General features: G+C 43.7%; 2 long non-coding RNA genes across 2 annotated transcripts in view; one reads left to right on the top strand and one right to left on the bottom strand.

The window, feature by feature from the left end:
• The window catches only part of LOC140639640 (uncharacterized), a 72796-nt gene that overhangs the window by 28399 nt on the left and 18622 nt on the right, over nt 1-25775 (top strand). Inside the window, exon 3 of the long non-coding RNA XR_012036289.1 lies at nt 22406-22478. This is a non-coding gene — a long non-coding RNA (uncharacterized lncRNA). The remainder of the gene's footprint in view (nt 1-22405; nt 22479-25775) is intronic.
• LOC140639641 (uncharacterized) lies at nt 1522-12182 on the bottom strand. The gene is made up of 5 exons (XR_012036290.1): nt 12001-12182; nt 11370-11818; nt 3203-3385; nt 2744-2914; nt 1522-2338 (listed from the first exon to the last, which is right to left on the bottom strand). It is a non-coding gene; the product is annotated as an uncharacterized lncRNA (long non-coding RNA).

Raw genomic sequence — 25775 nt, 5'->3', positions numbered from 1 at the left:
TTCCTGTCCCTGAGTAGTTTATAAATTAGGAGGAGCATAAAGTATCCAAACAATCTTGGAAGAAGAGAGAACACATGAAATGACTCAAGAGAGGTAAGTGCTAAGGGAGTTCAACTGGGGGAGATTATAACCTCCGAGGGGAGTTCTGCATCGGAGATATAAATTTGGGAGTGCATACATGGAATTTAATGCTGTTAGTGTGAATGAGAGAATATCACCATGGTGGGTGGTGGGTTGGGGGAGAGATTCAGAAGGCAAGAGACCCTGGGTGCTCTATGTTTAGAAGCTAGCCAGAGGAAGAAAAAGCCAGCAAAGGAGACTGGGAAGAAGTCAGTGATGCAGAGGAAAATCAGGAAAGTGTGGCATCTCAGAAGCTAAGTGCAGAAAGCATTGGAAGAAGGAATGAGTGGCCACCTGTGTCATACCCTGTGAGAGGTTGTGTGATCATTGGCTAGCTATTCTTGTGTTTGTTCTATGTTTGTCTCTTCTTACATCCATGACAGTAGGGTCCAGATTTATTTTGTTCACACTGGGTACTCAGTGTCTGGCATGATACTTGGCACAGGATAGAACTCAAAGTATATTTGTGGCATAAAGGAAGGAAGACATACAAGCCAGGCTGCAGTGTTTATACTTAATTCAGTAGGCAAAGAGTAGTATCTGAATTAGCATTTTCAAATTTCTAACAGAGTTTGATCTTAGCAAAAAAACCTGCAAGCCTTCTTTTGGAGGCCTGCACAGATGTCTTGGCCTCATGCATGCCACCTCTCAACATCATTTAGATGTCCTTCAATTTGGATGCATAAATGAAGAAACAAGAATCCATCTAGGTGGTTCTCCCATAATCCTTGAGGGCAGTGTTAGTGACTAGGATCTCATAAGATAATGATTATGCTTTTACGGAAACAATTCTGTGATCCCAGTCTTGGGTTAAATAGGCATCTTTATAGCAAGTGTTGTCAGAACATTTAATCTGATAATAAAGAATTGTGAAAAGTAAGAAAGGGCTATTGACATGGAGCATTTTCCCAATTTATCTGACCATGGAACTCTTTTTAATTGCTTAACAACTGTTAACATCTCAAGGGACAGTAATATTCTGGAGAAGAATTTGGCAAATATTGGCCCAGGGCTTTATAACAATTCTAAGAGGAAAAAAATTCATATATATATATTTTTAGATGACAGGCAGAGAAGCTCTCTATATTGGATGCAAATTATTTGGGTGGAGTCAAAAGGAATGGTAGGTTGTTATTGTTCTTTTTTTTTTTTTTAAATTTTATTTATTTATGATAGTCACAGAGAGAGAGAGAGAGGCAGAGACACAGGCAGAGGGAGAAGCAGGCTCCATGCACCGGGAGCCTGACGTGGGATTCGATCCCGGGTCTCCAGGATCGCGCCCTGGGCCAAAGGCAGGCGCCAAACCGCTGCGCCACCCAGGGATCCCCGGTTGTTATTGTTCTGAAGCAATCTATTCCCCCTACTATGTGAGAGGATTATCACTTCCTGTCTGGTGTGACGTGTCTTGCAGTAGCTTCTGTAGGAAGGGCATGAATCCCACTTGATATTGAGCTTGGCCATGGAGGGTTTTGGGTAATGAATGTGAGTGGACATGATGTGTGCCATGACTGAGCAGAAGCTTGAAGGAGCATCTGAGTTTCTGCCAGCAGCTCTCATGTTCTTTTTCCTCTTGCCATGAGAACACTATGTTCCAAATAGTGAATTATCTTTCAGCCTGGATTCTGGAATGGGGAGACACAGGTTGCAGAGCTTAGCTAACACCTCACAGCCACGGACCTATGGTAAAAGCAGGTGCAAAAAGTAAATTGTTTAAGCTACTGAGATATTGGTACTGTTTGTTACCACAGCAGAGTTGACTAATACAAAGAGGAAAATACGTAAGGTTGTTATGAACGTGACGGCTGTTTCTTTCCAGAGCTTCCAGAAGAAAAACAACTCTGGAGAAGCAGAAAAGAGGCCCATTTATAGCTAAAGTTTTTATATTTTACAGGAGAAAAGTTGTACTCTTGTTTTGCCTAAAAACAACTCCACAAATTGAAACAACTCAATCAACCTAGATAAGATTTGTAGATTTAGTGCAGGCTGTGATGGGCTTGCATATTGGAGAAGAAATCTCAGCATTTCAAACCAAATGAAATCAAAGAACACACAGAAGTGGACATTCATGGCCAGTCCTGCTGGTATTATTTGCCTTCCTGTAGAGCACATTGCTTTCTTAATAGACTCTCCAGATTTCCTCACAGTTGTCATCAGTGGGATGAGGAGGCAGCCAGTTGCCCAGCAGCAAGTTCTGGGAAATCCCGGGTTTGGGAGGGTTCTTGGAAAAGAACAAAAAGTTAAAGGGAGTGTTTCCAAGGAAACAATGTTCCTCTTTCCCTCTCCCTTCCCCTTTTGCTTCATTCTTATCTTCTCAACCCATACCACCACCCTTTAGCTGATCTGTTTTGTGTGTGTACAATAGCGTTTTTGGAAATCTTTAGGTTTTCCTAGGCGGGAATTCACTACATCTGTGGTTAAGGAGCCCCTGTGACCTTAGATTCCTCATGAAAAGGCTGGCTGTACCTAGTCCAGGTTCAGTGTTTTTCCATCAGTTTGTTTATTTACTTACATATATTGAAAGCATCATTGATGAAGGGCTGTATGTGTGTGATGTGTGCGTAACTGTCAAGAATGCTCATCTTCCTTCCTGGGTCATCTTAAAAAATTTCCAAGTGTACATTACCTCAGGGAAGCAAGTGTTTTCTCCGTGTTGATCTCCTTCCTGTTATCTCCTCTGAGGAGGCTTCCCCCGCTTCAGGCCATCACTTCTTCTCTACATTCTGGTAGGTGTTTGCTCCTTCCTCTGTTGATAAGTCTTTATTTGCATGTCTGTTTCTTCCACTGGAAAGAGCACCTTGAGGACAGGAATTGAGCTTTGGTGGTATTTGTAACTCAGCATGTGGCACAGCACCAGGAATATTGTACATGCTCAGTACATATTTGAGGGATGAGGAATGCATCCCCATAATTATAGACTTGCATATTTTAATAATATGGCTACTGAAAATATCCACACAAAATCCAAAGCACCAAAAGGGCTCATCAGAAGCCCAGCCAGGACTCAAAAGGAGAAAATAATAATCATAACAGCTCCTCTGATTTCCTCATAGCTGGCCAGCTTTTCTGGGTGGGTTTTGCTTACCTGTTCCAAATCCTTATGTGGTAACTGGCTCAGAAATGTGCAGGACCCTTTGACCTCTCAGTTGTCCTGTGTGTCCCCAAATGGGCTCCTTAGGATGTCGGACCAATAGAGAATGGGTGGAAATCCTTGGTCTCTGAGAATGCTTGCCTCTAGTTCAGGGTGACTCTGGGGTCTTCAAGACCACTGAAAAGTGACAATATGGTAAAGGCTTGGGACCTTACACCAAATTCTGGGAAATCCTAAGATCCCAGAGTCATTCATTTATTCATACAAATATGAACGGCACCTTAGTGGCTTAGTTGATAAAGCAACTGCTTTCAGCTCAGGTCACGATCCCAGGGTCCTGGGATGGAGCCCCATGTCAGGCTCCCGACTCATCGTGGAAGTCTGCCTCTCTCTCTCCATCTGCCTCTTCCTCCACTCATGCTCTCTCTCACTCTCTTTCTCTCTCTCTCAAATAGATAAATAAAATCTTAAAAAAAATATTCATGCAATTTGTCAGGTTCAATGATAAGCAACAGCAGATATAGTCCAGGATCTCTTAGAGTTTACAAACTAGAAAAATACACATTAATCAAATTATGAAATAATATTACAAACTGATATATGAAAGTATACTTTATTTTATTTTTCTTTCTTTTTTAAAGATTTTATTTATTTGAGAGAGAGAGAGAGAGCACGCGAGCACAATCAGGGGAGGGGCAGAGGGAGAGGAAGAAGCCAACTCCCTGCTGAGCAGGGAGCCTGATGCGGGGCTCAGTCCCAGGACCCCGAGAACTTGACCTGAGCTGAAGGCAGAAGCTTAACTGACTGAGCCACGCAGGTGTCCCAATTTTTCTTCCTTTTTTTTATTCCCCACCCTCTCCTCAGAGACATATTTTAAAAACCCCAAACAAACATCTGAACTTGCTGGGAGATCTCAAGACATCTCTGAGGAATTGATGTGTATACTTTGATTCAAAAGGTGAGTAGGGGGATGCCAGGATGGCTCAGCGGTTGAACATCTGCCTTTGGCTCAAGGTGTGATCGACCCTGGGATCGAGTCTTACATCAGGCTCCCTGTGGGGAGCCTGCTTCTCCCTCTACCTATGTCTCTGCCTCTCTCTGTGTGTCTCTCATAAATAAATAAATAAATAAATAAATAAATAAATAAATAAATCTTTAAACAAACAAACAAAAAAAACCAAAAGGTGAGTAGGAGTTAAACAGGCGAAAAAGAAGTATTCTACGAGGTAGGGGTAATATAATATGCAAAGGTCCTGGGGTGGGAGGGCACCTGTGTATTTCAGGAGTAGGTGTGAAGCGGTCAGAGTGTGCAGGGTTGTGGAGGCCACTTTGGGGATTTTGTTTGGCTTTCTGCCTGTGAGCAATGGGAAATCACTGAAGGGTTTTTAAGTTGGGGTGTAACATAATCATATTTGTATGTTGAAAAAAATCACTCTGGCTGCTGTGGGGATGACATATTGGAAGGTCCCAGAGACCAGTTAGCTCATTCAAAAGACTAATGGAATATTTCAAAGGAGAAAATGGAAGTTTGGATTAAAGTGTTGGTGGTAGAGGATGGATGGGACTTTGAGACATCTAAGTGGACCATTGAACAGTTATTGGACACAGTTATATGTATTCATGCATTCACTCATATTTATTGACTCCACATCACATGAGAGTCACAGCATTGAGAACTCTGTGGAACAGAAAAATGTACTGCGCTTGGAGTCTCCTATTGAGGACCTTAAAACTTAGGAGACAGTCATGAGGAATAGTTGAGAGTATTGGGTATAGAGAAATGAGGTGTTGGAAAGTTGGATATGATACCCATCTTTCAATATTTGAAAATATTAAGGTAGGGCTTAGGCTGTGCTGTTTCAGAATGCACAACAAATGCCAACATAGAAGGTTATAAAGGAAGCATCTCCGTGATTTATTTATTTTATAATTGGAAGTTTGTATTAATGTCCTTTATCTATTTCTCCTATTGTCAGCTCATCCCCCACTTCTATGATGGGGAGCACACTTACATTAGTGAGCACTAAGTAATGTATGAAAGTGTCAAATCAATATGTTGTATGCCAGAAACTAACATAACATTGTATGCTAATTATACTTAAAAAAAAGTTATAGGGAAGCAGACCTCAATGTAAGAGGTGATTTTTTAAAATAAGAACTGTCACTGAAAATACTTTGAGTTTGGATGATCATTTATTCAATTATTATTTAATGAACAAATAAATTGAATGGAGGGGAATTCCTGCTTGGCCTTTAAGATCCCTTCTGGCTTTTCAAATTCAATGGCTCTAATTTTCTGTTTAAAGCCTTCATCATTCAGAATGAAGGTCACAACTTGGATTTCCTTGAGTCCATTTCCTTACTTGAAGCCTAGTACATTCCCTGGGCACTTTCAGGGTGCTGTAAAGAGTAACTTCTTCAAGGTTGTGACCTCTTCAGAAAATACAATGTATGGTAGGAATCACATTCCCTTCCTTGGCTGTGGCCTCCCATGATTCCGAGGAGGACATGTCCCCTGATTCCCTTTTTTTTTCTCTTGCCAGTCGCTCCATACCATGGTTCTATGGTGCTGGATGGTCTGTTCATAAGTGCAGCCAGTGGGTGGCCCTATTTCTAGATGCCGGCTACCACTTTCTTGCTGCCTTTGAGGAATCATATCTTCCATATCTAGCGACAGGACATGCGTAAGGACTCTTTTACTTGGGAGCCTGGTGGAAGTGCCAGGCTTATTACCATGCCCTGTCAGTTGAACTCAAAGACCTTTTCCAGCCTGGGCAGATACTCTCCGGGATTTCTCTTCACTGCTCTGAATTTTTTTATGATGGATAAGAAAGCAGGATAATGGGGATAACAATAATATGACTTAAGTCAACTCTCAGTTGGCTTTACCAAGTACAGTGGGGAAGAATAGGAACAACACAAAAATATCAGCTGAACTTTCTGTTGTTCATTTGGCTTTGGAATTTCTGCAGAAACACTTGGTCCGTGTTTATGTTATGCTAGGGCCCTTGGTGGCCCTATCTCCACCTCAGCCTAGAGCTCCAGGTAATAAATGAAAGATTTTCTCAATTGCCTGCTGGTAAGCTCAGGGCATTTCTTTAGGTCTCTAATTTTAATTTATGTCCAGTTTCCCTATTTCATTGTTTTGTGCTCAGACTTTCTCAGGTCATTGTTGGGCAGTCTGCTTGTTTTCTCCCAAGATGTCCCTCTTCCTTGGGTCCAGGCTGCTTTTCATGGTCACCCCATGCCCATCTCAGGTTCTGAGATTCCCCACCCCAATGTGAATCAGAACTTCATGTTCTCATCTGTCCTGAAGGGGGAATGGACAATTAGAGATACATGCTCTCACTCTTATCCCTTTTCGTCCCAATCAGACTTTATTAGACCCTAATGATTCATACTCTTTTTTTTTCTGGCTTGATCTTGAGTTGAAGGTATGTGGCACAAGGTTCTGGGTTACAGTGGATAATATATGATGGTCACATGGTGTGGTAAAAAGTACATTGACTCTATAAATATTAATTCATTTCCTAATCTGCTTGTGGGTGAATGAGAAATGATCATACCTGGAATTTATGTAATGCCTTCTTCCAAGGAGCATACAAGGACACGATAGCACCTCAATGACTCAATGAGAAAATTTATTATATTGGTAACACAAATCATCGGTAACCTGATTTGGAGATGACTGACTGCTTGTCCTGAGTCCCACACCTGGCTGCACAGCAGCATCCCTTTAGGAGCTTTTTACAAATATGGATTTTTTTGGGTGGCATTTGGGAAAAACAGATTTATACTTCTCCACTTCAATGAAATTTTTCAATAGTGATGGCTTCCCTAGACTTGTGCCTCTCAAACTTTAATATGCATATAACTCACCAAGGAATTCTTATTAAAATGCGGATTCTGATTCACTAGATCAAGGGTGGTGCATGAGATTCTGCATTCTGACAAAATTCCAAGTGATGCTGATGCTATCTAGAGACCACACTTGAAACAGCAAGATCTTAGACTGGAAAAGGGAAGAGGAAAGAGTAGGGGAGAGAGGTTGGATTACGTGGGAAACCAGAGCTCCATGCCCACACCAGTTCAATCAGCATCTCTGGGGATGTGTTCCAGACATTGGTATTTTTAAAGAATTTCCGCAGGTGTTTAAAATATGCAATTGGAATTGAGAGCCATTGTTCAAGAGATACCTTGACCACATCTAATGTCCATTTCTCTGTAGCAAGGGCAGGAGAAGCTGGCTACATCTTCCTTGTATTAAACTAAGAGTTTTGCTGCTTACAGCAGAATTTCTCAAAGTATGTCCTTGAACCCACTTGCATCAGAATCACCTGGGCAGAAAGGGAATAAAGGGGAAAGGAGAAAAAATAAGTGGGAAATATCAGAAAGGGAGACAGAACACGGAAGACTCCTAACTCTGGGAAACGAACTAGGGGTGGTGGAAGGGGAGGAGGGTGGGGGGTGGGAGTGAATGGGTGACGGGCACTGAGGGGGGCACTTGATGGGATGAGCACTGGGTGTTATTCTGTATGTTGGCAAATTGAACACCAATAAAAAATAAATTTATTATTTAAACGAAAACAAAACAAAACAAAAGAATCACCTGGGCACTTATTATAAATGCGTGTTCCCAGGCTTACCCTCAGATAGCCTGAATAAGAATCTTTGTAGCTGGGATCCCTGGGTGGCGCAGCGGTTTGGCGCCTGCCTTTGGCCCAAGGCGCGATCCTGGAGATCCGGGATCGAGTCCCACGTCGGGCTCCCGGAGGAGCCTGCTTCTCCCTCTGCCTGTGTCTCTGCCTCTCTCTCTCTCTGACTATCATAAAAAAAAAAAAAAAAAAAAAAGAATCTTTGTAGCTGGGACTCCAAAGTATAATTAGAAACAATCTCTCCAGGTGCTTCCTATGTACCACGACATTTGAGAAATACTGACTTATAAAATCCAATCAAATCTCTTTACTTTAGCCTTATAGGTCAGGGATCTCTAAACAAGTTGGTCTCAACCAGATTTTTTGAGCCCTTTCCTTTCCTCCTCTACTGTGTTAATCTCCTGTGGTAGGCAGCTTCTTTTTTTTTTATTTTTTTATTTTTTATTGGTGTTCAATTTACTAACATACAGAATAACCCCCAGTGCCCGTCATCTATTTGCTGTCTACAAGAGACTCATTTTAGACAGAAGGACACCTAGAGCCTGAAAATAAAAGGTTGGAGAACCATTTACCATTCGAATGGTCCTCAAAAGAAAGCAGGAGTAGCCATCCTTATATCAGATAAACTAAAATTTACCCCAAAGACTGTAGTGAGAGATGAAGAGGGACACTATCTCATACTTAAAGGATCTATCCAACAAGAGGACTTAACAATCCTCAATATATATGCCCCGAATGTGGGAGCTGCCAAATATATAAATCAATTATCAACCAAAGTGAAGAAATACTTAGATAATAATACACTTATACTTGGTGACTTCAATCTAGCTCTTTCTATACTCGATAGGTCTTCTAAGCACAACATCTCCAAAGAAACGAGAGCTTTAAATGATACACTGGACCAGATGGATTTCACAGATATCTACAGAACTTTACATCCAAACTCAACTGAATACACATTCTTCTCAAGCGCACATGGAACTTTCTCCAGAATAGACCACATATTGGGTCACAAATCGGGTCTGAACCGATACCAAAAGATTGGGATCGTCCCCTGCATATTCTCAGACCATAATGCCTTGAAATTAGAACTAAATCACAACAAGAAGTTTGGAAGGACCTCAAACACGTGGAGGTTAAGGACCATCCTGCTAAAAGATGAAAGGGTCAACCAGGAAATTAAGGAAGAATAAAAAGATTCATGGAAACTAATGAGAATGAAGATACAACCGTTCAAAATCTTTGGGATGCAGCAAAAGCAGTCTGAAGGGGAAATACATCGCAATACAAGCATCCATTCAAAAACTGGAAAGAACTCAAATACAAAAGCTAACCTTACACATAAAGGAGCTAGAGAAAAAACAGCAAATAGATCCTACACCCAAGAGAAGAAGGGAGTTAATAAAGATTCGAGCAGAACTCAACGAAATCGAGACCAGAAGAACTGTGGAACACATCAACAGAACCAGGAGTTGGTTCTTTGAAAGAATTAATAAGATAGATAAACCATTAGCCAGCCTTATTAAAAAGAAGAGAGAGAAGACTCAAATTAATAAAATCATGGTAGGCAGCTTCTAAGATGGCCCCCAGTGATCTCTCCTCCCTGGTATTCACACTCTTGTGTAATCTCTCCCTCCCCTTGAGTGTGAGTGATATTTACAGACTCACTTCTATTGAATAGAAAATGGCAGCAGCAATGAAATGTCACTTCCAATATTAGGTTACAAAAAGACTGTGCCTTCCATCTTGGATGCCTTGTTTCTAAGTCCTTGCTCTAGGGAAGCAAGCTGCTATGTTCTGAGGACCCCTATGGAGATGCTCATGTGAGGATCACCAACATTCACTTGAGTGAGCTTGGAAGTGGATCTTTTTTAGCCAGTGTTTGAGATGACTCTCCACTATACCTGATGGGAGACCCCGATCCAAAGGACCTAGTGAAGCCACACCTGCATTCTTGACTTATAGAAACTAGGAGATAATGAATATTTGCACCTCTTAATTTTATGGCATTTTGTTACAGAACAAATAACTAGTGTCCACTTTGAAATATTCCTCATTTTCCTTCCCACATACCCAAGTCCCACCTGTTTCAAGCCTTAGCTGTTTTAAGACACTTTTCTCACAGTGATTATCTTTTTATGAGCTCCAAGAGCACTGCATATAAAATCGGTAGCACTCATTGTTAGATGTGCTTTCTTGTATTTTTTTGTAAGCTTAATTGTAATTCTACCATTATCTTTAAAATAAATTGTAGGCAAATTGACGAGAATAGAACTTAGGCTAGAACTTGACTTATAGCCATTTCTGTTCCCATGACCTATCCCAATATCACAAATACAATAATTGCCCTATAAACAAGTGTGTGATGTAGATGATAGTGCATTGGAAGGAATATTGAATATCGAAGGTATCAGGAGAGCAGTTGTTTTCACGAATCAATGTCTACTTTGCATCCTAATGCCTGAGTTGTAACTTAATGTGGAGAGAGGATTCCAGACCAGACACTTGAGCAGAAAAACAAAGAGGTGGTTACTAGAGCTAACAGGGTGAAAACACTCCCTTGATGATTATTAAATGTTTGTAAGGCCTCCTCCCTGTCAGCCTGCTCAGTGGGCTCCTCCTGGCCTTGGCTCCCTGTAGGCTCAGAGACTTTGGGCTCACCCATTTCAACTTGGGACTTGGAATCTTTTTTTTTTTTTTTTTTATTCAAATGATTCATGACCAATTCAGAAATCCCACATTGCCAGGCAGCCCAGGTGGCTCAGTGGTTTGGTGCCACCTTCGGCCCAGGGCGTGATCCTGGAGACCCGGGATTGAGTCCCACGTCGGACTCCCTGCATGGAGCCTGCTTCTCCCTCTGCCTGTGTCTCTGCCTCTCTCTCTCTCTCTCTCTCTGTGTGTGTGTGTCTCTCATGAATAAATAAATAAAATCTTAAAAAAAAAAAGAAGAAATCCCGCATTGCCATAAGCATTAGTCTCCAAGATCTTTCTCAGCAACCGACATGAAACAGACAGTGTTACCCCTCTCTGCCCATCCCCATGGCTCCCCCGGACTCCTCTGTAGCTAAGGGATGATATAAAGCATCCTATACCTGAAATAGTTAGGGAGCATTTCAGAAAATGACTCTATTCATCCTTCTTCACAGTGTAAGAGTTAAAGCTATCTCTAATAGCTTTGGAAATTTTGATTAGGGTGGTAATAGAAAACCATCCTTGCTTTATCTAGTTTATGCACACGAATGCTTTCACAATAAAGACCCTGGAATGAGCTACAGCACTCACGATAGAAATTCTGTTCATCTGAGCCTGCCTCCACAATAAGAAAACCTTGTCAGCATTGAAGGTTGTTCTATTCAACCTTTTCTCTAAAGTCCCTGAGAGGCAGGTGCAGGGCTCTCTTGGTTTCTTCGCATAAACTCTAATGAACTTTCCTGCCCTCTTTGATCGATAAATAGGCACCGTCTCCAACCACAGAGATAAGGCCCTTGCTCCAACTTAGCTCTTACCTCTCTTATCAGATGTTGCTGTGAGGTGATCAGGTGGTCTCAGCGCGGGTATGGCACACATTTTAACCACAGATGGTCTCTCATTGGCTCTGCCAGCTCAGCTAGACCCAGAGGTTCTGAGGCGACCAGAAGCAGGCCTGGAGTACTGTGGATATCTGCTGCGCAGTAATAGGTACCGGCGTTTGCTGTTGTTGCTTTTTCAATGTCGAGTATACATTGACTCTTTGAAGCATCGGTATTTCCTTTGAAATTACTCCTTAAATTGTCATTGGTATTGTTGCTCTGTCTGTATATTAAAGTCAGGGAGTTATCTTCATTCTTCCTATACCAGCTCACCTGATAGTTCTTCAAGTCCCCTCCTGTTACGTTGCAGCGGAAGGTGGCAGGCTCTCCAACTAGAACAGTCAGGGTTTTGGTTTCTGGTTCCAAAATGATATCCAGTGAGACCCCTGAAAGGGCAAGCCCAGGGAGAGAGGCTGTGGGGAACAACCTCTACCCCAAGGGGATGGATGTCAGGGCCGAGCTTGGCAATGCCCTCCCCTCAGAACCCTCCCTGGAACCCCACCCCCACCCCAAATCATCCCTGCAGCACATTTCCCTAAGGATAAAAGGCCCAGCGACTCATCCTTACCTGCACAGAAGAGGGTGAGGTAGAAGAGGGGACAGGTCCACAGCATGGCTTCGTGGAGGTGGCTGTGCGGTGTGTGGGTGCTCCCTGGCTGCCCCTGATCAGCCACTGTCTGCCCATGAGAAGTTCTGTCTGTTATCGAGGTGGTTGGGTGTTAGTCACTTCCTCAGAGAGATGTGTAACAGGCCTGCCAGCTCACAGGTTGGGCTGTTTCTCCAGCAAACTCAGGCTAATTATCTATGGCAGGTCAGATTCGACTGGGGAGAAGAGGAGGTGAACAAGACGTGGCTCCTGTCTTCAAAAAACTCAGGTTTTTTTGGTGGGTGGTGGGGAGGCAGACATAGAACAATCACAAAGGAGAGTGAAGTGCTATGAAAGAGTTAGACACAAAGTGCTCTAGGAGCGCGGAGGCAAGAATGGTCTCTGCCAGGGCCAGGAAGAAGACTCTCCCTGAAGGAGCCTTGGTGACAGGGCTGTGCCAGCGGCCTCCGGAGGGCATTCCCCGGGGACCAAGCGGTGCAATTAGGCTCGAGGGCTTGCAGGAGCAGAGCAGCCTGCAGGGCCGGGTTATTCTGCCTCCTTTATTCCTGCATGCGCCCCTTTTGCTTCAGCCTTCACCACCCCTGCTTCAGTCTGAGCATTCCTCACCTACTGAAAGCTATTGCCAGACTGTTCCAAGAGGTCTCCCAGTTTCCAGACTCCACCTGCTTTCAGCCATTCTCCAAGCAGCCATCATACCGATTTTTTTCCAGAGCAGAGGGGAACAGGGCACACCTCTGCTGAAACTCCTTTAGTAGCGTCCCCTGGCCTTTAGGGGAATAGGAAAGTCTTATGTCATGGCCCTAATGATCTCCTGATCTGTTTTCTTCTCCAATTTCACTTTGACCACTGGCACTCAGTACTTCAGCTGCACAAAAATATTTGCTGGTTCAAAGATGTAGTATAGTCTTTCTAGTCCCAGTTTTTGCACTAGCTGCTCCTTCTTCCTGGAAAAACCAGACCTTTGTTCTCTCTTCCCCACCCCAACTTAAGGGAAGTGTTCCCTGGGTTCCCTGAACTTTCTGGGTCATGGCACTTATCATTTTTATTATAATTATCTGATAATTTGTTTGTTTTCTGCGTTGGACTTGAAGATTCTTTAGGACAGTGGCTGTATCTTATTTATGTTCACATTCTCAGTCCCCAGTACAGGACTTGTCAATATTAGGAGGTTGGCAGAGATGTGCTAGTCTATGTAAGCAGGATTTCTGTCTGAAGTTTCCTGACTCTTAAGGAGCATTCTGGGTTGTTCATCTAGTGAACCATGGGATTAGTAAAGGATTTGCCATTAACCCAAGTCCAAACCTGGGGAAGCAGGTCCTCTACTCATTGACGTAGGTGTAGAGAGAGGTGGGCCCTCTATAGGAGGGATAGTTCCCACCTGGCTAGACCCTGCTTGTCATTGTGTGGCCAACATTCTGATGTCACCCATGGGTGGCTAGGTGGTATCACTACCCACGTCGTCTATATGTGAAAGGAGTGCTGGTTTTGCAGGGCTAATTGCTCTGATTTTTAAATCTTCCTTTGCAACTTATTGGTAGCTGGGCAAAGTACAACCCCAAGTTTTGATGTCCTTTTCTGCAAATAGGGTAATTGTAGTTACCTTGCAAGGATGTTGTGAGGTTCAAATGAGAGAACACGTGTGAAGAGCTTATCCCTATACCTGGTACATGCTGGTAAGCCCACCACAGATGTTGATTGTTTGCCACATCTCTTCTGCTTTACCATGGTTGGGTCAGTGGCCTTAGTCATGGATCCCTACTTGAGCTGTAGTCACCAAGGGAGACACAGGGCTTGGAATTTCAAGTGTGGCACAGGACATTCTGCTGAGGGAAGGAGGTGTTAGCTGAGTGATGTTAGGCTATGTTAGGACTTTGGGCAGGTAGATGAGGAGCTGAATGGAGCTGTGTCAGAGATGAGTGGGCAATGCCACTCATTTCTGTGCCCTTAAGCAAACGGGTCTCAGCATCTAAAGACAGAGGCCCATAGAGCTAGAGCCCTAATTGGAGTGTTTTTTTGTTTGTTTTTGTCCATCTGGGTTGAAGAAAGAATAGGAATACTTGAAGAGGCAACAAGACTCCCGGGTCAGATCAAATCAAGCCACACTGGCTCCTACACACCCAAGCCCAGTGCCGTTCTCTCTGATGGTCTCTGCCACTCTGGGTTCTTAGTATCAAACATCTAATCCATAGGAACACCGGAATATTAGTTGGAGAGAGTGCCAGAACTGATGTTCTTTCTAATTGGAAGTTTCAGGAGCTACTTTGCCTTTGATTTTAGAAGACATCTACCCTTTCCCCCACTCCCTTTGAATTCTTTGGAGAAAAAAGATAAATTCAGTGAAGGAAAGCTCTTGGCTTGTGTTATTTCCTCCTCATTACCCTCAAACTTCTCACAGAAAGCTTTAGTGACAACTGAGTCAGACTCTGATGTGTGCTCATGATGACTCGCTGTATGGCATGGTAGCTATCCTCTATCTGCCCTGCTTCCAGTTGCCGTCTTTGCTCTTTGGTTCCTCTGCCCTGACACCAGCTGGTTGGCCAACCAACTGGAGAACAGGGCTGGTGGTGAAAGAAGAGAGAAAAATGCCATTCCTATTTCCCTGGGCCAGGACCTCAGCTGCCCGGTGCCCCAGGATGGCCTTCTGTAAGTGATTCTTCTCGGTCTGGCTGGTTTGGGCTCAGAGTGTTCAGACAGCTGGGATTACTCTGTTTCTCTGATGTGTTTTCAACTGAAATGTCTGAGCCCCACTGGTTGTTTTAAAGAAAACATAAGATATTTTGGGAAATTAGTGAGGAATTTCAGTGGGTGTCAAGGAAAATCACAGTGTCGTTTATCTCAAAAAAGATTTTGGCTGCCACTGTTCCATTTGCGACTCATTCACCCAGCTGTGTGGTGCCAAATGAAGCAGCTGCCGAGCAGAGCCACATAAGAGGCCAGCTGGGACTTCTCTGAGTTGTAATTCCACTTCTGTTACTGACTTGGGACCTTGAGATGTAAATAAATAAACTTTTCCATATTCATTCTCAGCTCAGTTCCTTGGAAATGTTTTCCTGGTTCCCGTCTCCCAGCTCATTCCTGAAATCTCAAGGTCCTATTTCCGATGTGCGCTTTCGTCCTGGAATACTCCTGTGATCACTACAACCAAGTCCTTCTCTTGCTCCTGCGTGTATCTCATCCAATCGCTCTGTGAAGCTGTAAGCCCTACTACAGTGTGAACTCCAGAATGGTAGAAAGGTTGTATCACCTGCCTTGGTAACCTTGGCTCTTGGTATAGTGTCTGGCACGTAGTAGACAACTCAATACATATTTTTGAATAAAAAATGAACCATGCCGATTTTATTATACTCTGAAGCTTATCCATACTTGATGAACACTTGTGAACCTTCTTGCTCACCTCTTCTTCTATGACTGTCCTTCAAGGACCACATGGGGAGACTGGATGGCTTCCAGTTAGCTGGTGAGGTGGTTGGGATAGATCACCACCTAGAAACCTGACCTTGGGAAGTAGTCTCCAGCCCATACATAGTTCTCTAATGACTTTGTTTTTCTTCCAAACTTTCTTTCATCTTTGAAAGTAGTAGTGGGGGGGCGGGGGGGAAAGAAAGTAGTAGTGGGCTTTTTTTTTTTTAAGATTAAAAAAAATTATTCATGAGAGACACACAGAGAGAAACAGAGATGTAAGCAGAGGGAGAAGCAGGCTCCCTGAAGGGAGCCTGATGTGGGACTCCATCCCAGGGCCCCAGGATCACCACCTGAGCCCATGGCTGATGCTCAAACACTGAGCCACCCAGGTGCCCCCTGTACCAGGGTTTCTTTTTGGTGTTGTTAAAGATTTTATTTATTTATTCATGAAAGAGAGAGAGACAGAGAGAGAGAGAGAGAGACAGAGAGAGAAGCAGGCTCCTTGCGTGGGTCTCCAGGATCATGCCCTGGGCCGAAGGCGGCACTAAACCGCTGAGCCACCCAGGGATCCCATGGAGAGATTGTAAAGGAGGAGAGATTGTAAAGGAGGAGAGATTGTAAAGGAGGAGAGATTATTTCTGTCAGGAAGACTCTTCACATGGCAGAATCAGAGACCTGTCAGAGAACACAGCAGGGTTACTAGAATTGTAAGTGTCCTTTAGAAAACCCAGATTCTCTAGTTTAACATTCAGGATTCTGGAGATGTGTCATCAATAATCCCGAAGTGCCCTGGAGAAGAGTGAGCCAGGGAGGAAAGTGACTTGCTCACTCACCAGACAGTCTCTGGCTTTGTGTCCATCCCGGCAGGGTGAAGACTTTGAAATCTTGTCCCCAAAGCCAAACTGTGCAAAGGGTTTTCCTCCAGTTCTTCATCCCAAGAAAACCCTCCAGTTTTGTGTGATTCTGTGCCCTTAAAGCCTGCTCTTGGGGAAGCACCAGTGCTGATGAGCCCGTATGTTGGCTGAAAATGAGAAAGCCAGCAGGACAGGAGGGGATTAGAGTTTCCACTGATGAATAAATGCAGGATCTAAAGCAGCAGGAGATGTGCATCTTCAGAAGTGAAAATAGGGAAGATGGTCCTATTTACTCCCAGTTCTCAGCTCAGCAGGTCACATCAAGGAGTTTCCCTGGGTGGTTCCTTGAATAAGCAGAGACTGATATGGATGGGTCTTTGTAGAGCCTACACTTTTGGGAATCTTGAGACTATCTTCATTTGATAGTTTTTTAGGACATCATAAGGTCAGGTGTGCTTTGACTTAACTTGTCAAGTTCTCGGAGGTGGGAAATTTTTCAGGTCATGGAGTATGCTTGTGATGTTGAAGGGGCTAATTTCTTATTTATAATTATGCCCATAAACACTTTTAATTTTACTTTGTGCTCTACATTTATAAATTATTCTACTATCCATTTAATAAGTGGGGGCTACTTTTGTATTTTAATATTTCATAAAGTCTATGTTTGCTTGTTTTATGAGGATCAAGCAGAAATAACTTTCCTCTGGTTTTATTTTTTTCTATGTAAGAGGCTTTTAACAATTTATCAGCATCTAGTGAAAAAGGTCCTGAAGATCCTTTTAATTGTATTTCTCTCAATTTTCATTGATATTTCATTCCCACTAGATGGGATACTAATATATAAAAGAATGTTTAATTGCCCAAGAGATTGACTTAATTTTTTATCAACTAGTACCTCAAGTCCTAACCTAGCCCAGCGGTAGGGATGTGGCTATGTTGTAGGAATTGTCATTATGATATCACTGCCAACAACAAGCTGGTGCTTACCGAGTACTTCCTATGTGCCAAGCATAGCTCTAAGTGTAACGGTTCACTTAATTCTTGCAACTATTCTCTATGGTAAGTATGATTATTATCATTACTTTAATTTAAAAATCTTTTTTATTAAGTAATCTCTGTGCCCAACATGGAGCTCGAACTCACGACCTCAAGATCAAGAGTTGTATGCTCCACCAACTGAGCCAGCCAGGTGCACCTATTACCATTATTTCATAGATGAGGAAAGCAAGGCATAAAGTAACTTGTCCAAGATCCTATAGCTAATAAGTCAGTAAATGGAAGATCTGGGATTCAAAATGTAAGAAGTCTGGATTTCAAGTCTGAATTTGAGCTCAGTTGTTGGTACTATACCTATACCTACAGTCTATCTATCTATCTATCTATCTATCTATCTATCTATCTATCTATCTATCCATCTATCTATCTATCTTTCTAATTTCCTAGGCACATATATATGTATAGTTAATATATTTTTTCAGTTTTTTAGAAATTGTGACAGGTTTTCAAGGGTCTGTGATTAAGATGTTGATTGATGGCTTTGAATTTGTATGTGAGTCCAATTTATTTGTCTCTCTGGGTATTGGGGACTATGCTTTTATTTGTCAAGTCAAAGATTCAAGTAATTCCACAGTATTTAATTTTCATTGCTCAGGGTTTAGCAAGATTAAAGTGAGGAAGCACCGTTTGCTGAGTACATATTATTATTTGAAAAGTACTTGTTTTATATTTTTGTATCCCCATGGCACTTAGTATATCCACTTGTAAACCATAAGGACCCCTTAGTTTTGAATGAATGAATTGAGGAATGAATGGGGGAAGTTCAAGATGATACTGAATATTTTCTGTCTTGTTGGATGACTATCTGAATTTTTGGGATTGAAGTTGCTTGAAGCTTACAGTTTTTGTTCAGTGTGATAGTATGTATCATGGCGCCTGACAGCATAGTAGTAAATGGCTTTGTCTCTTGGCTGCACATACTTAATGGTTAAGGTACTGGAGGATGACTTTCTGTTCACAGACAACTGGTAATGCTCTGATTCCATGATGCCTTGAGATGTATGGTTGATATAGGTGAGCCTTCGGTCCTCTCTTTGCAGTTACCAGTACACAAATTCATAATTCCCGTCAAGAATATTATATTGGCATTGGAACTGCACATCTGTCCCAATCATGGCAGCTAGGTTGGAAGGTTGTATGATTTCGGTCCTGCAGGAGCCGACTGGAAAAGAAAAAAGAATAAGAAGTGAGGGATGAGAAGTGGAGGAAAATTGCACCAACTTACCTGGGGGCCCCTTACAGAGGAAGGACAGCACAAGGCAGAGAAGCCTGTACATGGTGTGTCTGTAGTTCTGTTCTGCTCTGTGCTGTTTACCACGAAGCCTACTTTGCATGCACAATGCACTCGGGCCCCCTTATCTGCAACGGCCATGCGGCTGCTTCATTGCTGTAGCAATAAAGGAAAGAGGTCCTTGGGGGTGGTTGGTGCTTGCGCTATCAAAAGACACACTCAGATTTGTTCAAAGGCAGCAATCCAACAGGCCCTTTTAGAGGAGGCTCTGGTGCTCCTCTGCCACTTGGGGCCTGTGTTTCCAGCATATGGTACCATTCTCTTATCAGCCCCGGGAGGCTTATTCTTAAAGGAAACAACCAGGGAGATAGTCTTTTGTTGAAAGACATTTGGGAGGCCATCATCTCTTGGGTCCTTGTTCCTGAGTTTTAGGGATCTAACATGCACAGAGAGATGGGGAAAGATAGGAACAGTCTTTTTTTCTGGGTGTCCTATGGCTTTCGTGGCCCACCTGGCAGTTTCTGGTTCTGGGACCCACTCCTCAGAAACCAGACAGAGAGGAAGTAATTCGTTCATTTTTAGTTAACTGATTAATCAATTGAGCATCCGTTTATCAGATATTTATTGAATGCCAACTGCATACGGGCTTTCTGCTGAGCGCGGAGGACATAGTGGAAGCAAAAACCAGCCCAGATTTCTGCCACTGTGGAGTTAAAAAGTCTGATGATGATGTTTAAGTTCAGGCAAGAGAAGGAGGTACAGCCCAACAAATAATGTACAGGAAGCTGGGGGGTGGGGGTGGGCGAAAGGGCTTCTGGGGTCTGCCTGAATTCAGGCGGGGCTTTCTCCCAGTCAACACAGCTGGTTGTGAGCTCACTGTGGGGGGACAACAGATTGCAATTTTCCCTGGCAACCCGCACCCCATCCAAGAGTCAGAGGGTTCCTTTCTACTGACCTTCCCTTATAACCATTTTCCTGTTTGTTGAAGATCCAGTCTTGGAGTTCCTGACTTAACACTGTTATCGTTCTATTCTTGGAACAGAATCAGCTTGGCTGCGGTTGTTCCCACTGTGAGGATAACTGCATCTTTTGTGCAATGGCTTCCTTTTCATTGTGTACACAATGACTGCAGAGCCAGGAAATTTAAATTTGGGATAAATAATAAGCTCTCTTTGGGGCCAATCTTCTTTAGAGAGTCAGGGCTGATGGAGGTCAAGAATTCTTTTTCTTTTTATCATCTTTGTCAAAGCTTTTACTCCCACCTCTGCTTCCATCTTACTTACCTCATCTTGTTCTGCTTCCATCTTACTTACCTCATCTTTTCCAAGACTACTCATCTTTCTGCAAGATATTCTCATGAACAACTTCAAAGGCATAATAGGACAGTGGACAAAGAGATAAGGAGACACTCACTCCAGAATGCCCAGACTCAGTGTGACACAGAAGAGAGCTGGAGACGGCTGAGGCTACATAGACACACACAGGCATATGGAGGTGGGGGGTGCTGGTGGCATGGGGGTAGATGTGCCTGCAGGGCAGGTGGTGTGATGGGGTGGCCAGGAGTCCTCCAGAGGGATGGCCATAGCAGTGTGAAGGATGTTTGGGAGCTGTTGAGAAGATGTACGTGTGCTTGTGGTAACCGCAGGCAGGCTCACCAAAGGTGCCTGGGAAGAAGGCTCTTCCTGCTGGCAGGGGGAATGTCATACCCAAAATAATTTTACTGGAAAGAGGCTCTAACTTTTTAAGAGGATTTATACCTTAAGCCTCAATGTGCTAAAATACAAGTGAGAATTAATTTCTGATGGGAAGGCCATGGAACATGGGAACTAGAGAATATTCCAGTATACAACCAGGATACCGGGAAAAGGCCATCTCTTCCTTCTTCTTCAACTCCTACATATCATTCATCTACTTTTGAAGTGTCTCCTGAATCTGTTTCCTCTTTCCAGGTCCTTATTTCTGATCCTTCTCTCTTCTCATTGTCTACCTCACATTTTACATTAACTTGATATCTGATCTCACTGCCATAGCAGCATGAGAAAAGAGAATCAACCAGTTACAGACCAGGGCTGCGTGGCCCTGGAATTGTAAGAAAGGCCTGTGGTTTCAAGGGAAACAATCTCAGACATTTATCCTCTAGGACAAGGTGTCAGAAGGTTGAGGATTTGAGCAAGATTATGGATTTTTCAAAATCACAAGGCCAGAGGTCTCGGACCTGCCATCGATGTCAAACCTGAACATGAGATGTAGTATCAAGGCTGCAGAAATTATTCACACACCAGAGATCTGGACCTGGAAATCAGAGACCTGAGACAGGTCTGAATTTGAAAGCAGGAGCTAACCCTGGGGACCATTCCTTACCTTTTCTCTTATGTATTGACTGTAGATCTCCTCTTTTCCTTACATTGTTTCTTCCAGGTACAGAACTGAGACACTACCCTGGAGACCTGTCCCTTAATCACAGTGAAGATGTCTTGAGAAAGTACATAGGCCAGGACATGCTTAACATATGATCAACTCAACTCCCATGGACAGTATTAGAAAAATGCTGTGTCTGAATGAATTGTGTTTTTTTTTTTTCAATTTCTGTTTGCTTTCAGGAAAGGTATCCTTTGATTTACAGCATTTTTATGAGAAAGATGAGGACCACCCATGTCCTCTGAGGACCTAGATTTGAACTGTATAGTGAAATTTCAGTTAGAAATTTTCACAAAAGGAACAACTTATAAAGAGAGGACTTTCCTTTTCTCTACTCCCCCTTTGCTGGAGTACTGTTCCTTGTAGGCTCTTGGGGTTCTGTTGGGAGAGTGGAGTCTCTAGGTAAAGTTTAGAGCACCCTTCTTTTGTGGAGAAAACTAGGGTGAGGTTGAGAATGAGTTTATTTACATTTCAAACAAATATCTACTCATTCTTGTGGAGATGATGAAGTTATCATAGAACTAAATGCAGATGTTATACACTAAGATGGTAAGTGCCCAAGGGGCACCTGGGTGGCTCAGTTAATTAGGTGTCTGACTCTTGATTTCAGCTCAGGTCATGATCTCAGGGTCGTGAGATCGAGCCCCGAGTTGGGCTCTGTGCTGGGTGTGGAGTCTGCTTAAGATTCTGTTTCTCCCTCTCCCTCCTCTTCCGCCTCTAAAAAGAAAAAAAATAAGTGTTCGATTAAAAATTAACTGGCATCTTTCTAATTAGAATTAAGCGCAGATCCCCTCCTCCCCCCATATGAATTTAATCAGGGCCATTGTTTTCTCATATGTGGTATTCTAAGATCTAGTAACACAGTGTTTGCTTTTCTGGGCCAAGAAGGCCAGACTCCCCCTGAGATAGTGGAGGGCATGGGGAGAGCTTCCTGGCAGGAAATGACTTTTGCCACTGTCCCTCAACTCAGGGCAGGTAAGAAGCTAGTCTTGGATTCTGAATTTGGAGATTTATGGATATCTGCAGATTTTTACTGAGGGCACAGACCCATTCCACGCTGGCTTTTGGGAGCTCAAATATGCACTTCCTTCTCTCCTCAAGCCTATAGCTGTGTTGTAAATGATCATGGGAGTAGGCTGTGTCCACACTGACATGGGATCGGTTGGGGGCAGAATGAGGGGAGAAAGCAGCCTGGAGATGAGCCTCAAGAGATGAACCAAGATGTCCTGAGGAAGAGCTCTGGCTGAGGGCAATTGTTTAGCCCTACGGGGCTCCAGTGTGGGATGCAATTACCACAAATCCCCTGGGGAGAGAATGGCTATTCCATAGTCTCCCATTAGAGGCTACAGTTCCCAGGAGTTGTAATATTAAGGAAACAATGTCTGTATTTTTTTTTAATCCACAGGCTGGTGAAGTCTGAGGACACATGGGTGACATAATGAAGGACTTCCTAAAAGCAAGAGATTGAAATTCTTGAGGTAATATTTGAAATAACATCTGTACAATGACAACTGCTGCTATAATGAATAACCTGGCTATCCTTAGCTGTCTCCAGGACTAAGAATGCTCAGTTGCTAATTGATGACTTAAACCTTAGATGTTGTAAGTACTAGAAAACAGCAGCAAATCTGAAAATGGCCCGTTTCAATTATGCATATGTATATATGTATGCATGTTTGCACTCGATCAATAAACATTTATTGCCAAGCACCGTGTGTACTGCCAGGAGCTTACAACTGAGTGAGTAGAGAAAGGTAGGATTCTGCAACCGCTGGTCAGAGACACAGATTGTTCCTAGTTAATGACATGATGAGGCAAGTTTTCCTTTCATTCTCTTTCCCGGGGGATTGCGTCACCTATGGAGCAAATCTGCTTTCCAGTGAACTACCTTTTATTCCTATGATGCCAGGTGCGAGGAGCTGTTGTAATAGGCTTGGCTGTGCTGCTACTCACAAAGCTCCAGTGGTCCTCGGGTTTGGCTTCCAACCAGAGTCTGCATCCCGCTATGCTCGGGGCTGGTGGGGACAAGGATGGAGCAGGCTCCTGAGGTGCTTTGGCTGGTGCAGCACTGCCCCCCAGTGGTCATATGTGGTCATTTTGGGAGTGCCGAATTCCTAGAGTGAGGCGGGTGTCTGCGGATTAGTGAGGGGAACTCAGGACCAGCTCCCCTCCGATGAGGCTGGCCAAGTAGAAACCAGAAGCCATAGTCGAGAAACTAAAGTGAGGATTAAGATTCATCAGTGACCGGGTACCTGGAGTAGTATGCATAGAGAGAACCAGAAACAAACATCCTGTCGGTTCCCCAATTTGGGTTTTGTCAGAAGAAATAATTACTGGTTGATAAGATCATGCAGCTGCCTAGGGATTTCATAAGTGTGGTGGTGGGATTAGTGGTGATGGGGGGGGGTCCTAAAGCTGAACCGCCTTGTCCTCTCAGTCCACCCTTGTCAAAGTTCTAGGAAGACTTTGATCTAGAAGAAATATCTGCAGGTTGGTGGGCAATGCAGGAATAAGCACATGTCTCCTGAAATGAAATCAGATGCAAATTTGTGTGTAATGAACTTTTAAAGAGTCTCTGAAGGGGTCTCGTCTGTAGATCTACCTTCAGTCTGCTCTCAGTACTCCTCCTGGGACTCAAGTGGTCTTGGGCAGCCTCCCCATGTCTTACATGCCTTATGTGTGGGTGGTTCAGAACTCCACTTTGGAGGGAGGTATCTCTTTCTTAGCATCAAGGACTCTTCTCCTCAACCCCCTTATTGGGTCAATGCCACTGGAAGATATCCAGCACAGCAGGACACTGTGCTGTCTCCCAGGTCATGGATCTATGTATGAGTCAAGGCTGAAGTAGCCTTGGCAGCCAATCTGCTCTTGGCAAAATCTAAATTAGTGCAACAATCACTTCCTTCTTTCTGTTTCATCCCAGTGTCCTTCACATATATCATCACTTCCCTTCTGAGGTCATGGAAGTAATGGAGTTTCACCCCATCCTGCTTTATTTCTTCTGGTTGATCTATAGCTTGACTTCCTGAACCTCCAAGCTTGAAATCTTCCCTGTCCCTACCCTATTGCTCTTCTGCCCTGCTCCTCTGCAAATATAGAATAATGGGTTAGAAGAACTTCCTGATCAAATTAAAAAACAGTATAAAACAAACAGTGGCTAGTTCAGGAGCTTTGTAACTGCAGCCTAATGCCTCAGTGGTCCAATTGCTCTTGCTGTTGCCTGTAAAATTCAAGCATCTGAAGCTCTAAGGGAGAAGACCCCAGTCCTTATGCTACACATGCTGTTCACACTGTGAATCGAGGGTAGAAGGTGTGAGAGTTGTGTGATGGGGAAGGATGGAGCATAGACTCCTTGATCTATAAGAACCTACCTCTGTGTGCACTGGTGACTGGTTAAACTAAAGCTTTCTGAAGTCAAGAACTGTGCCCTCCTTGCTGTCTCAGAATTCCAGTGCCTTGGATACAGTAAGCACTTGATGATAAACGTATTGCCCCATAGCCTGGTGGTTAAGAGATGATGCTTTAAAATCCAACAATCCTGAATCCAAGCTCTTTTAACTTCAGCTTTTCTTTTCTTTCTTCCCTCTCCTTTCCTCGTTTTTTTTTTTTTTTTTTTCCTTTTAAGTAGGCTCCTTGCCCAGTGTGGAGCCCAACATGGGGTCTGAACTCATGACCTTGAGATGGAGACCTGAGCTGAGATAAAGAGTTGGTTGCTTAATGCACTGAGTCACTCAGGAGCCCCCTGTTTTTCAGTTTAGGCAAATGTCCTAGACCTCAGCCTTGGGCACCTCCTCTCTAAAGCGGGGATAATGATACCTGCCGACCCCCCCCCCCCATCCTCCAGTGTCTGCGAGGCTTAGAGGAGTTGGTTGGTACATGTGAAGCCCTGGACATTGTGCTGGGCATATGGTCAGTTAGAGGAGGTGTTTTATTACATTTAAGTGTACATGTGCAGATGTCTGTGGGTGTGTGAGAGCAAAGCTCAACTTGACCAAATAAAATCAGCCCCATTTCAGAGAACAACAGTGCAGGCATGGGCTGAGCAGATTCCCTCCCTAGACACCCTTGACCACTTCTTTCTATAACTGGAAAGACGTTGCCCCAATTTCCAGGGATCAATATACTCCTGAACCCTGTCCAGAATGGGAGGACCCCCTGCACATAGATAAGGTTTCAGCTGAACGGCCTCAGGTGGCAGTAACTGACACTCCCCTTTCACTTTGAGCTCTGGGTACTCACTGCACAGTCGGCATGGCTGGATCTTCTGCTTTGGACGGTTGTGACTGACCCAGTCTCCGGAGCTGCCGACACAAGACAGACTTGGAGGCTTTGTATTCAATCATCATTGAGAGCCTATTAGGAGAACAAGGTGTCATGCGGCCACTCGAAAGGCCGGAAATGTCTAGAAATGGCAGTTACAGAGGAAAATCCTTCTGCTTGGCTGACAGGGCCAGGTCTATGGCTTTAAAGCAATTGGTGCAGATGCCGAGTAGCGTGGGTGCATTCATTTTTGTGCTCAATAAAACTGGTTATTTATTTATTTATTTATTTATGAATGATAGTCACACACACAGAGAGAGAGAGAGACAGAGACACAGGCAGAGGGAGAAGCAGGCTCCATGCACCGGGAGCCTGACGTGGGATTCGATCCCGGGTCTCCAGGATCACGCCCTGGGCCAAAGGCAGGCGCCAAACCGCTGCGCCACCCAGGGATCCCAATAAAACTGGTTTTATTCAGGGAAGTGAATTGTTATCCCCTCGGGAAGGGTGAAGGG

This window comes from Canis lupus, chromosome 9, assembly GCF_048164855.1.
Source record: "Canis lupus baileyi chromosome 9, mCanLup2.hap1, whole genome shotgun sequence".
Lineage (NCBI taxonomy): Eukaryota > Metazoa > Chordata > Mammalia > Carnivora > Canidae > Canis > Canis lupus.
This window is presented reverse-complemented; position numbering and strand designations above follow the sequence as displayed.